The following is a 12,230-nucleotide window of genomic DNA, read 5'->3' on the forward strand; positions in this document are numbered from 1 at the left end:
GGCTTCAACATACTCAGCCTATGTGGTAGACAAAGCAACACACTTCTGTGCGCGAGACATCCACGACATTGCACCACTTGCAACGATGAACACATAACCAGAAGTGGATCTCCTACTATCCACATGCCCTGCATAGTCTGAAGTTGTGTACCCAAGTACTTGCATGTCTCCTCTACCAAAGCAGATGCACATCTCCTTGGTACCCTTCATGTACCTCATGATGCACTTAACTACCTCCCAATGCCTCTTCCCTGGATTAGCCATATAGCGGCTAACAGCTCCCACTACAAATGCAATATTTGGTCTAGTAGCTATGATAGCATACATAAGACTCCCAACTGCTGATGCATAAGGAACCTTGGCCATCATGGTCCTCTCCTCATATGATTTGGGACTATCTGTATGACTCAGTTTCACAGATGGAGGCAATGGAGTACTCAACGAAAGCAAGAACGGAAGAGGGAGAGAGCGAAACAGAGAGCCACACAAGTTTTGGTGGGTGCACAACACCCTAATCTTCTTTTTCATTCATTTATATATGTGTTTGAGTATTGTACATAACCGGGGTAAAGGCACAGTGACCTTTAACCCCCACAACCTCCCACTTAAAGGACAATGTGCCTTTAAGGGAGAACAACCAGTGAGCATACTATCCAATGCCCATCAATACACGACAATACTCAAACCGCTGACTAGGTAGACTCTTAGTCAGCATATCTGCAGGGTTATCATCTGTATGAACCTTGACAAGCTCTATGTGCTTGTCCTCAAGTACCTCCCTGATGAAATGGTACCTGACCTCAATGTGTTTGGTCTTTGCATGAAAGACCGGATTCCGTGCTAGCTGAATAGCACTCATGGAATCACTACGCAATGTTGGTACACCAGTATGAATCCCCAAATCTCCCACTAGCCGATCAAGCCATACAGCCTCCTTGCAACCCTCTGTGGCTGCAACATACTCAGCCTCTGTGGTAGACAAAACCACGCACTTCTGTGCACGAGACATCCACGACACTGCACCACTTGCAAAGGTGAACACATAACCAGAAGTGGATCTCCTACTATCCACATGCCCTGCATAGTCTGAATCTATGTACCCAAGTACACGCATGTCTCCTTTACCAAAGCAGATGCACATCTCCTTGGTACCCTTCATGTACCTCATGATGCACTTAACTGCCTCCCAATGCCTCTTTCCTGGATTAGCCATATACCGGCTAACAACTCCCACTCCAAATGCAATGTCTGGTCTAGTAGCTATCATAGCATACATAAGACTCCCAACTGCTGATGCATAAGGAACCTTGGCCATCATGGCCCTCTCCTCATCTGATTTGGGACTATCTGTATGACTCAGTTTCACATATGGAGGCAATGGAGTACTCATTGCCTTGTTGCAATACTTTTGTAACATACTCCTTCTGTGAAAGCCAAAGGAGTTTCCTACTCCAATCACGCGTGATGCACATACCAAGAATATGACCTGCAAGTCCCAAATCCTTCATATCAAAGGCCTCATGCAACTTGGCCTTTAATGCATCTAGCTCATAAGTATTCTTGCTAGCCAATAGCATATCATCCACATATAGTGCCAGGATTATCAGGCTATTATCCTTAGCCCTTTTATGTAGAGGTAGTGATCAATTTCACTCCTTCTAAAACCCTGGGACCGAATCAAACTTCTGATACCATTCTCTAGGAACTTGCTTAAGACCATAGAGACTCTTCTTTAGCTTGCAGACTAAATGCTCTTTGTGTGGGGGTTAAAGGTCACTGTGCCTTAACCCCAGTTATGTACAATACTCAAACACATATATAAATGAATGAAAAAGAAGATTAGGGTGGTTCTGCACCCACCAAAACTTGTGTGGCTCTCTGTCTCTCTCTCTCGCTCTCTCTCCCTCTTCCGTTCTTGCTTCCGTTGAGAGCACTCTCAACTGGTATCAGAGCCCGGGTGATCTAGCTGAGCGTGCGTGAATGCTTGAAGCTCAGCAGCTCTGTGGGAGGAAGGAGAAGCTCTGTGGGAAGCTTTGTGGGTGACTTTACTTGCATCCGAGTGTTCAGAGACCTTGGAGGAACATTTGGAAAAGTCACTTTGGCTTTGCGAAGTGGTTTTGAGAGCCTGTTAAGAGCTTTCAAAGAAAAAGTCGTTTTTTGAGCTTTTCCCTGTTCCGTTCGATGACAGAGACTCCGTATTGACTTGTAGAGGCAACTATTGCTTGCTTTTGGTGTCCACATTACTTTAGGAGCTTGGAAACACCTTTATTCTTGAATCTGGGATCATTTCAGTGGATTTCTGACTCCCTGTGTCAGTTTCTGCGTTTTTTGCCCGGGTGTTGGAACTCAAGTTTGGAGCAACCATTTGCAGATCTGTCAGTTCCGGTGGACTCAGGAGGTCCTAAAACTTCTATGTTGCTCATCATTCGCACTCCGGTGGAGTTTACAGATAGCTCTGTTTCCAAAAACGTTTTTCAATCCGTGTGTTGGACCCAGTGATTGAGGCCACGGTTTCCAAAACCGTCTGTCCCATTGCGTTCCCGATGCCCAAAAACCCCTACCTATCAGTTCTTGCGCGATTTGGTGGAGGATTTTCAGAGTTATAGATCTCTGTGTATTCGATTTCGTCTCTCTGTTATGCATTTTTCATACTAAGGTTTTAAAACCTTAGATTTATGCCACATGGCAGTGGATAAGTGTTGACTCCCATTTCTCACTCATCGGTTGGGATTTTGGAGCTCTGGCAGAAGAGAGATATTTGCAGATTTTCTTGCTGAGTCCGATTATGCAATGGCGCCCATGTTTTGAGGCATCTCAGGTTCTATTTTCAGTAGCGCTCATTACCGTGGGACTATGATTTCTTGAGCATACCTTATGCAGATCACTCTGGTTGCAGTTTGAGCAGTGTGCGCTCATTCGTGGTATGCATTGGGTTGCAGTGGATGATTTATAGGCCATTTGGATGCATTGCGGTCCTTGTTGGATGCGCTGATAGGCCCAAATTGCCTTGTGGGATGCTATTTTTATGGACGCTTTTTGCACATGGATGCTATTTTATGCTGAGGGACAGCTTTGAAACATTGCAAGTGATGCACTGATAGTGCTATGCTCTCTTGGATGAGACATTATTGATGCATATGCCAGTGGACAGTGTTTATCCTTGAGTCATTTGGCACTTATTGGCATTTTCTTTTGGGCCAGATTTGCTCATATGGATGCATAGTATATGCACATGAGTCAGATGCTTTGAGTTTTGAGTTTTGGTAATATTTCACTCTATTGTGGCATACACATTTGGGTGCACCTGGTATTTGGTGTGATTCTCTCTTGCAGGTAGTAGCATTTGGGATTTTGCTTTATTTGCATCATGGCATCCTCTTCCATGCCTGAAAAAGAGTTTTTCAGCATTAAAAAGTTTGATGGGACAAACTTTTCTTTGTGGAAAGAACAGATAAGGGATGTGCTTATTCAAAAGAAGCAGATTAAACCCTTGGCAGGGATTGAAGCTAAGCCTGCAAATATGTCTGGGGATGATTGGAATGAGTTGGATGCATTAGCAAAGTCTACTATTAGACTTCATCTTGCAGAGTCAGTTTATTTCACAGTAGTAAATGAGCAGACTACGGAAGATTTGTGGAAGAAACTGTGTGCCACTTATGAAAAGGAAACTGCCTCTAATAAAGTTTACCTCATGAAGAGGTTGTTTGAGCTGCAGATGAAGGAAGGGGTCTCCATTGCTTCTCATTTGAATGAATTCAATATTATTTTCAGCCAGCTTCAGGCTCAGAAAATGAATTTTGATGCGGAGACTAAGGCAATATTTCTCTTATGTTCATTGCCATCCTCATGGGATACCTTCCGTACAGCTGTCAGTAACTCTGCACCTGGTGGAGTACTGAAATTTGATGATGTTGTGGGTAGCTTGTTGGCCGAGGAGATTAGACGGAAGTCTATGGATGGCAACAAGCAGGATGCAGCCTTAAATGTGCAAAGGGGCAGATCACAGTTCAGGGGGAAGTCCCAAGAAAGAGGGAAGTCTCGTAGCAAATCCAGGGCACGGAACATTGAGTGTTACCATTGTGGCAAGAAGGGCCATATGAAAAAGGATTGCTACAAGCTGAAAAGAGAGCAAAAGGATAAGAAAAAGAATGCAAATTGGGGTGCAAATCAAAAGGAAGAGAGTCCAAGGGAGGACAAAGGAAAAGTGAAGATCGAGGAGATCAATGCAGTCACACGTGATAGTGACAATGATGTTCTCTTCATGTCTAGTTTATCTGCAGAGTTGCTTGCCACTTCAGATGATGCATATTCCCAGGATTGGATTTTGGATTCTGGTGCTTCATTCCATGTTACTCCCCATAGGGAATGGTTCTCCACTTATGATAGTGGAAAGACAGGTTGTGTGCATCTTGGAAATGACTATGCATGTGACATAGTGGGAGCAGGTGACATAAAGTTTTCTTTTGCAAATGGGTCTGCATTTGTTTTGAAACATGTGAGACATGTGCCTAAGTTGACCAAGAGTCTTATTTCAGTGGGTCAGCTAGATGATGCTGGTTTTCACACCACTTTTGGCTTTCAGAGTTGGAAAATTCAGAAGGGCTCTATGCTTTTGGCCAGGGGTGCCAAGTGTGGGACTTTGTATCCCTTACATGTATCAGGGGTATTTGATCATGTTGTTGCAATAACCGAGCAGCCAAGCACTTCTTTGTGGCATTGCAGGTTGGGGCACATGAGCCAGAATGGAATGAAACTCTTATGCCGTTTGGGTTATGTACCGCATTTGAGTTTCTCTGATTTTGAATTTTGTGAGCACTGTCTCTATGGGAAGCAGACGAAATCAGCCCATAAAAGAAGGGGAAAGAAAGAGTTTGAAATGCTTGATTTGGTGCATTCAGACGTATGTGGTCCCATGCCTACACGGTCATTAGGCGGGGCTGAATACTATGTGACATTCATTGATGATGCAACTAGGAAAGTGTGGGCTTATGCTATAGCTCGGAAGAGTGATGTATTCCAGGTATTTCAGAAATGGCTGGCCTTGGTTGAGAATCAGTTAGGTAGAATGCTTAAATGCCTACGGACTGACAATGGTGGAGAGTATCTCTCTCATGACTTTCAGCATTTCTGTGATACACGTGGGATTAAGAGGGAGCTCACATCCCCTCGTACTCGAGAGCAAAATCCAGTTGCAGAAAAGATGAATCGTACCATTCAAGAAAGGTTGCAATGCATGCTTTCCAATGCAAGTCTTTCTGGTGGTTTTTGGGCTGAGGCAATGAAGACTGCAGTGCATGTGATCAATAGATCACCTAGTAAGAGTTTGGATGGTGGTATTCCTGAAGAGGCATGGAGTGGCAAGAAGCCCTCTTACTCTCATTTGCGTATATTTGGGTGTGAGGCATATGCACATGTGCCAAAAGAGCTTCGAAAGAAGCTAGATCCTAAGTCTAGGAAATGCATCTTTCTAGGTTATGGTGAAAGTGGAGAGATGGGCTATCGTCTCTGGGATCCAGAAGCAAAGAAGATCATACGCAGCCATGATGTGGTCTTCAATGAGAAGAAGATGCATAAGGCACCCATGAGGGATGTGGAAATGAGGAGAATCACTTTCCAGGATGTGAATCCACCTGCATATGTTGATAGGCAGCAAGCTGTCCATGCACCAAATGTGCAAGAAATGGTGCCACCAAGTACTCCCACAGGTATACAATCAAGGGTAGATGATGGATCATCTATTGGTGGAAATGATGAGCCAAATGTGGCTGATATGCAAGTGGGACAGCAAGCTGAAATGCCATTGAGAAGATCATCTAGAGTGTCTAGACCGCCTGATAGGTTTGTTCCAGGGGTAGACTATGTGATGCTTACTGATTGCGGGGAGCCTTCTTGCTACAAAGAGGCTATGATGCGTGAGGATCAACGCAAGTGGGAGTATGCTATGCAATCAGAGATGAGTTCACTTATGAAGAATAAGACTTGGGACTTGGTTTCTTTGCCACATGGAAAGAAAGCATTGCCATGTAAATGGGTCTACAAAATGAAGGTCACAGGTGATGATGTGCCTAGGTACAAGGCCCGTTTGGTTGCTAAAGGGTTCAAGCAAGAGAAGGGCGTGGACTTTGATGAGATATTCTCTCCGGTTGTGAAGATGACCACACTTAGATGCATGCTTGGACTAGTGGCAGTAGAGGATATGGAGCTTATGCAAATGGATGTCAAGACAGCTTTCTTGCATGGGGATTTGCATGAGGACATCTACATGGTGCAGCCGGAAGGCTTTGAAGAAAAGGGCAAAGAGCATTTAGTTTGCAAGCTGAAAAAGAGTCTCTATGGTCTTAAGCAAGCACCTAGAGAATGGTATCAGAAGTTTGATGCTTTCATTCGGTCCTAGGGTTTTAGAAGGAGTGAAATTGATCACTGCCTCTACACTAAAAGGGCTAAGGATAGTAGCCTGATAATCCTGGCACTATATGTGGATGATATGCTATTGGCTAGCAAGAATACTTATGAGCTAGATGCATTCAAGGCCAAGTTGCATGAGGCCTTTGATATGAAGGATTTGGGATTTGCAGGTCATATTCTTGGTATGCGCATCACGCGTGATCGGAGTAGGAAACTCCTTTGGCTTTTACAAAAAGAGTATGTTACAAAAGTATTACAGCGTTTCAATATGGAGGGGGGGAAGGCAGTGAGTACTCCATTGCCTCCATATGTGAAACTGAGTCATACAGATAGTCCCAAATCAGATGAGGAGAGGGCCATGATGGCCAAGGTTCCTTATGCATCAGCAGTTGGGAGTCTTATGTATGCTATGATAGCTACTAGACCAGACATTGCATTTGCAGTGGGAGTTGTTAGCCGGTATATGGCTAATCCAGGAAAGAGGCATTGGGAGGCAGTTAAGTGCATCATGAGGTACATGAAGGGTACCAAGGAGATGTGCATTTGCTTTGGTAAAGGAGACATGCGTGTACTTGGGTACACAGATTCAGACTATGCAGGGCATGTGGATAGTAGGAGATCCACTTCTGGTTATGTGTTCACCTTTGCAGGTGGTGCAGTGTCATGGATGTCTCGTGCACAGAAGTGCGTGGCTTTGTCTACCACAGAGGCTGCAGCCACAGAGGGTTGCAAGGAGGCTATATGGCTTGATCGGCTAGTGGGAGATTTGGGGATTCATACAGGTGTATCGACATTGCATAGTGATTCCATGAGTGCTATTCAGCTAGCACGGAATCCGGTCTTTCATGCAAAGACCAAACACATTGAGGTCAGGTACCATTTCATCAGGGAGGTACTTGAGGACAAGCGCATAGAGCTTGTCAAGGTTCATACAGATGATAACCCTGCAGATGTGCTGACGAAGAGTCTACCTAGTCAGCGGTTTGAGTATTGTCGTGTATTGATGGGCATTGGATAGTATGCTCACTGGTTGTTCTCCCTTAAAGGCACATTGTCCTTTAAGTGGGAGGTTGTGGGGGTTAAAGGTCACTGTGCCTTAACCCCAGTTATGTACAATACTCAAACACATATATAAATGAATGAAAAAGAAGATTAGGGTGGTTCTGCACCCACCAAAACTTGTGTGGCTCTCTGTCTCTCTCTCTCGCTCTCTCTCCCTCTTCCGTTCTTGCTTCCGTTGAGAGCACTCTCACTTTGCCCTTTTCTTCAAAGCCTTCCGGTTGCACCATGTAAATTTCTTCATGCAGATCTTCATGCAAGAAAGCTGTCTTGACATCCATCTGCATAAGCTCCAGATCCTCTGCTGCCACTAGTCCAAGGATGCATCTGTGGTTATCTTCACAACCGGAGAGAATATCTCATCAAAGTCCACACCCTTCTCTTGCTTGAACCCTTTAGCGACCAAACGGTCCTTGTACCTAGGCACATCATCACCTGTGACCTTCATCTTGCAGACCCATTTACATGGCAATGCTTTCTTTCCATGTGGCAAAGAAACCAAGTCCCAAGTCTTATTCTTCATAAGTGAACTCATCTCTGATTGCATAGCATACTCCCACTTGCGTTGGTCCTCGCACATCATAGCCTCTCTGTAGCAAGAAGGCTCCCTGCAATCAGTAAGCATCACATAGTCTACCCCTGGAACAAACCTATCAGGTGGTCTAGACACTCTAGATGATCTTCTCAAGGGCATTTCAGCTTGCTGTCCCACCTACATATCAGCCATATTTGGCTAATCTTCTTTATTTGCTTTTTTATAATTGCATTTAAGATCAAATTGCTTACATATCTTTCATTTGATTTTATATTTCAAACAATTTAGAAGGCATTAATACTTCAAAGTCAAGTATTGCAAGCTTGTGTATTGGGCATCCAAGCATTAATGGAGAATTTCACAACAAGTGCCTCTTTAAACATGGACATTGAATTCATTGATGAATTTCCTAATAATAAGGTGAAAAATGCATTCAACTGAACTTAATAAGGAATCTCTAAATCTTTGATCAGTACTTTAACTCCTCAAGCATCACCTTAGCATTTAGTGTAGCATCAAACTTCAAAAATAGTCTAGAAATGCTTGTAGAAAACAAAGGAACCTTGGAGGATTGCTACTTCACTCAACAAAGCATCAAGTAGAGGCAATTCGCTGTGCAATCAAAGGTACTTGGAAGTAGAGAGACTCAATGCAAGTCTCAAACCAAATGAAGCTTCACACCTCCAGGGGTAACAGCATCTTCTCCACCTCCAAAAACATGTCTTCTTCAAAACCCGACTGGTTTTTCCCTAGTTTCTCCTCATTCCCTTGAAAATTAGCCCTAAAAATTCACCAACAGGTAGCCATAGGGTCTCCTAAGTGCACCTCAAACTATTTTTGAAATGGTAGCTCTAGCAAGTTGAATTGACGAAAGTGGCGCGGGATGAAGCGAGTATCAGCACAGGCTGTAGAAGGACAATTTCTAAAAACCCTCTAGAGTAGAAGTATGCCTATATGAGGGGAATCTATGGCTGAAAGGGTTTGGAGAATGGTTGCATACATTGGGAGAACAAGCGCTTGGAAATTCTGCTCAAAAGAGGAAAAAATGGAGAAGAAGAGAGTGTGAGGAAGAAGATGATGACATGGCACTCAAGGAGGTCTCAAGGATAGTGAACCAATGCTCTGATACCACATGTTGGAGTTGCAAGAAGTATTGAGCAAGTGAAGCAAAAGTGAGAGTTTATTCAAGAGTGCTAGGCCCAATATATAGGCTCTAATTACATCAAGTAGCGACATCATATGTGAGCTCAGTAGAGCATCTAGATCCACAAATCTCTCAATGAGTTCCATGATTCTCTCAATCACACACCACACACCTATATTCACTCAATCACACCTACTGACACCTATCCAGGCACACAATGTGTTCACACACTCACAACCTTAGACCTTAGGACTCTAGATCACATTACATCAATTTGTCCTTTAGGATGTGACTGGCAAATCCAGATGCTTCACGACCTCTTCTCCAAGGAGAAAACCCTCATTGTCGCCTTGTAGACCGAAAATGAGAAGCTTCGTACCTCGGGACGCCCAAAGGATTCCACATTGGAAGACAGTGAGCAACAAGAATTCACCATGTACAAGGAGGTAGCTCGCCACTAACACATTATCCCTATGCACAATCCCCCAAACCCTACAGATGCACTTTAATGCACTCCGTGCACAAAATCTTATCTTCCACATTGACTTCACCACCCCTTTCCCACCCAATACACTCTCGATCATCCTTCGCTGAAATCCAGACCATAGTCGCCCAGTTCTAGCTGTGTCCTACTTTTCACTAGATCTTTAGCCCGCCAGCCTATATCTAGTCCGTCCCTCCGATCTTCAAACCTAAGCCACCCACCCCATTCTCTTAAACTTCCTAGCATGGTGTCGAATAATCAACAAGTGCACCAATTATCCACAAGACGATCACATGATGCAGCTAACCAAGCCTGAAGAACAGAGCCCATGGGTATGTACTCCCGAAAGCATATGAGCCAACATCGATTGAATGCAGACCTATGTCTGTGCTTCCGTAGTTCAAACTCAGAACCATTTAGTTGCCTATCACTTCATGACCTACCATCCCCTCGGAATCCAATGTCTCAAGGACTCACACAAGTCCTTGGTGAGCAATTTTGAAACGATTCATGTAGCGTATCCCGAAGTTATCACATTGTTGCAGCTGACCAATCTAGTCGACAGGCCAATCAACCTTTCGACCACAAGGCATGCGGAGGAGGACCTCATGCCAAACGTTGATGATGATGTTCCTCCAGCACCCCCCTCATCACCACCATAAGATGTACAATGGTGGTCGGACCTCCAGTCCTTCAAGGACTTACCCAATAGCGCTCTCATGCATCACTAGAAGGCCAACTTGAAGGCTTCCGCCTTCATCTGTGCGAAATAATGGAATTTCACCCCCTCACTACTTTTATCACAGATTCTTCAACAACTGGAGGCGAACCCGAAGCACACATGCGGTGGCTACAACTTAACTCCAAATGTGCCTATTTCCCTCATCGATATGGACACGGATCTCCAACCTTGCTAGTGCCTACTATTTTAAAAGAAGGAGCAATTTTGGTGCTACTATCGCAATGCACTCCTTGAGCGATGAATACTTCCCCTCTATATGCCCATGGAACAACTATGGTTCTGGGCCCACTTCAGGGAGCTGCAAAAGAAAGATCCCAACATTATATCCAACTTCCCTAAGTACAAATTCCCCAAGGAGATGATGCAAGAAGGATTTTGCTTTCGCCTTCAGTCATTCAACAATACCTATGGCTTGGTACTCGACCCCGCGGTGTTCGCAGCAATGCACTTCAACCACCTTATCCTGATGTTGCTCTAAGATCTCCCTGCCCACAGTCGTCCCAATTGATGACAAACTTCACATTCTCAACAACCAGATTGTCTTCGACCCCGACATTGGCCCCTTCCAATTCCAAGATTGCACCTGTACCTTCGGGTCTGAAATCTCCATGGCAATTGCATTCGAACCTTCGAGGACATGCATGCCACCCACTTTTGAAAGTACCAGCCTTATTTCACATGGATCACCCCACGGCAATTGGACCGCTACGCAGTACTCCAGATGGCCCTCTCCACTCACTCATTGTAGCGCGGCTAATCCGAGGACCGGCTCAACAAGGGGGCCATGTTAATAGCCATTGAGCATGCTAACAAATCTGGGCCATCCAAACCCTACGGGTTTTGAGCCACAAATGGCTCAGTTTAGAAGTAGTCGCCAAGATTGCCCAAATTGGCAAGGATAGCACATGATCCATTTGGATCCTGTATATGGATAACATAAGAGCCATTTGAAGACAGAGAGAAGGTTGTCAGAATCATCATATGCCTTGGTGACATATGGGCCGAAGTAGTTGTAAAGAGAGAGAGAGAGAGAGTTGGCCCTCCCTTCAAAAGGTGACATGTATAAAAGTCCAAGTAGTTGACGCTGGTCTTCATTGTTGTATGCAACCTTTGAGAAATACAAGCTCTCTTCTTGCTCATGTGTTGAGATTGAGGTTTGCTTGCTCTCCTTATTTGCCTTTGGTGTTTGCCACAATTCCCCTTCACCTTCGTCTCCTTCTCCACCCCCTTCCCTTTTTCCCTCCCCATCCCCTCTCTCTTTCTCAACTCCTTCTTCTTAATGGAAACCCCATTGCAACGATATGGTAGGCATTTAAGTGACACGATTGAAGGCTTCACTACTCAAGTCTTCCACAAGGACTAGCACAAGAGTGAGGAGCTCCGTCAGCACACTTCCAGGATCCCACGACATGTGTCTCTCTATGAGACAACACATAAGCATTAGATTCCATTTGGGTCACTAATTTAATGTCTTTTTATACTTTTTATACCAAGGGAGGCCATTTGTTGGAGGACCGAGAGGAGGAGTGCACAAAAGATGACTTACTATACAGGATGTTGTAAGAGTAGAGTGAACAAGAGATGACTTACTATACATGATGTTGTAAGAGTGGGTGATATCTAATTGTATACTATGTTGTATTGAACATGATGATGAATATATGAATCTTTATCCCTTACATTTAGGGTTAGGGATTATCCTTATGCCCTCTTAATTCTTTCTAGAATAATGCAATTAATGCTAATATTAACACCCCTCTTAAATCAAACTACATAAATAGAGGGTGCATGTACAATATATCTTTTTCGATTTCCGGGTGCATATGATGGAACAAGGATTGAAAAAGACTATTTGAAAATA

Source organism: Dipteris shenzhenensis, chromosome 3, assembly GCF_047967505.1.
Source record: "Dipteris shenzhenensis isolate YYH24624 ecotype China chromosome 3, Dip_SZ_1.0, whole genome shotgun sequence".
NCBI classification, from domain to species: Eukaryota; Viridiplantae; Streptophyta; class Polypodiopsida; order Gleicheniales; family Dipteridaceae; genus Dipteris; species Dipteris shenzhenensis.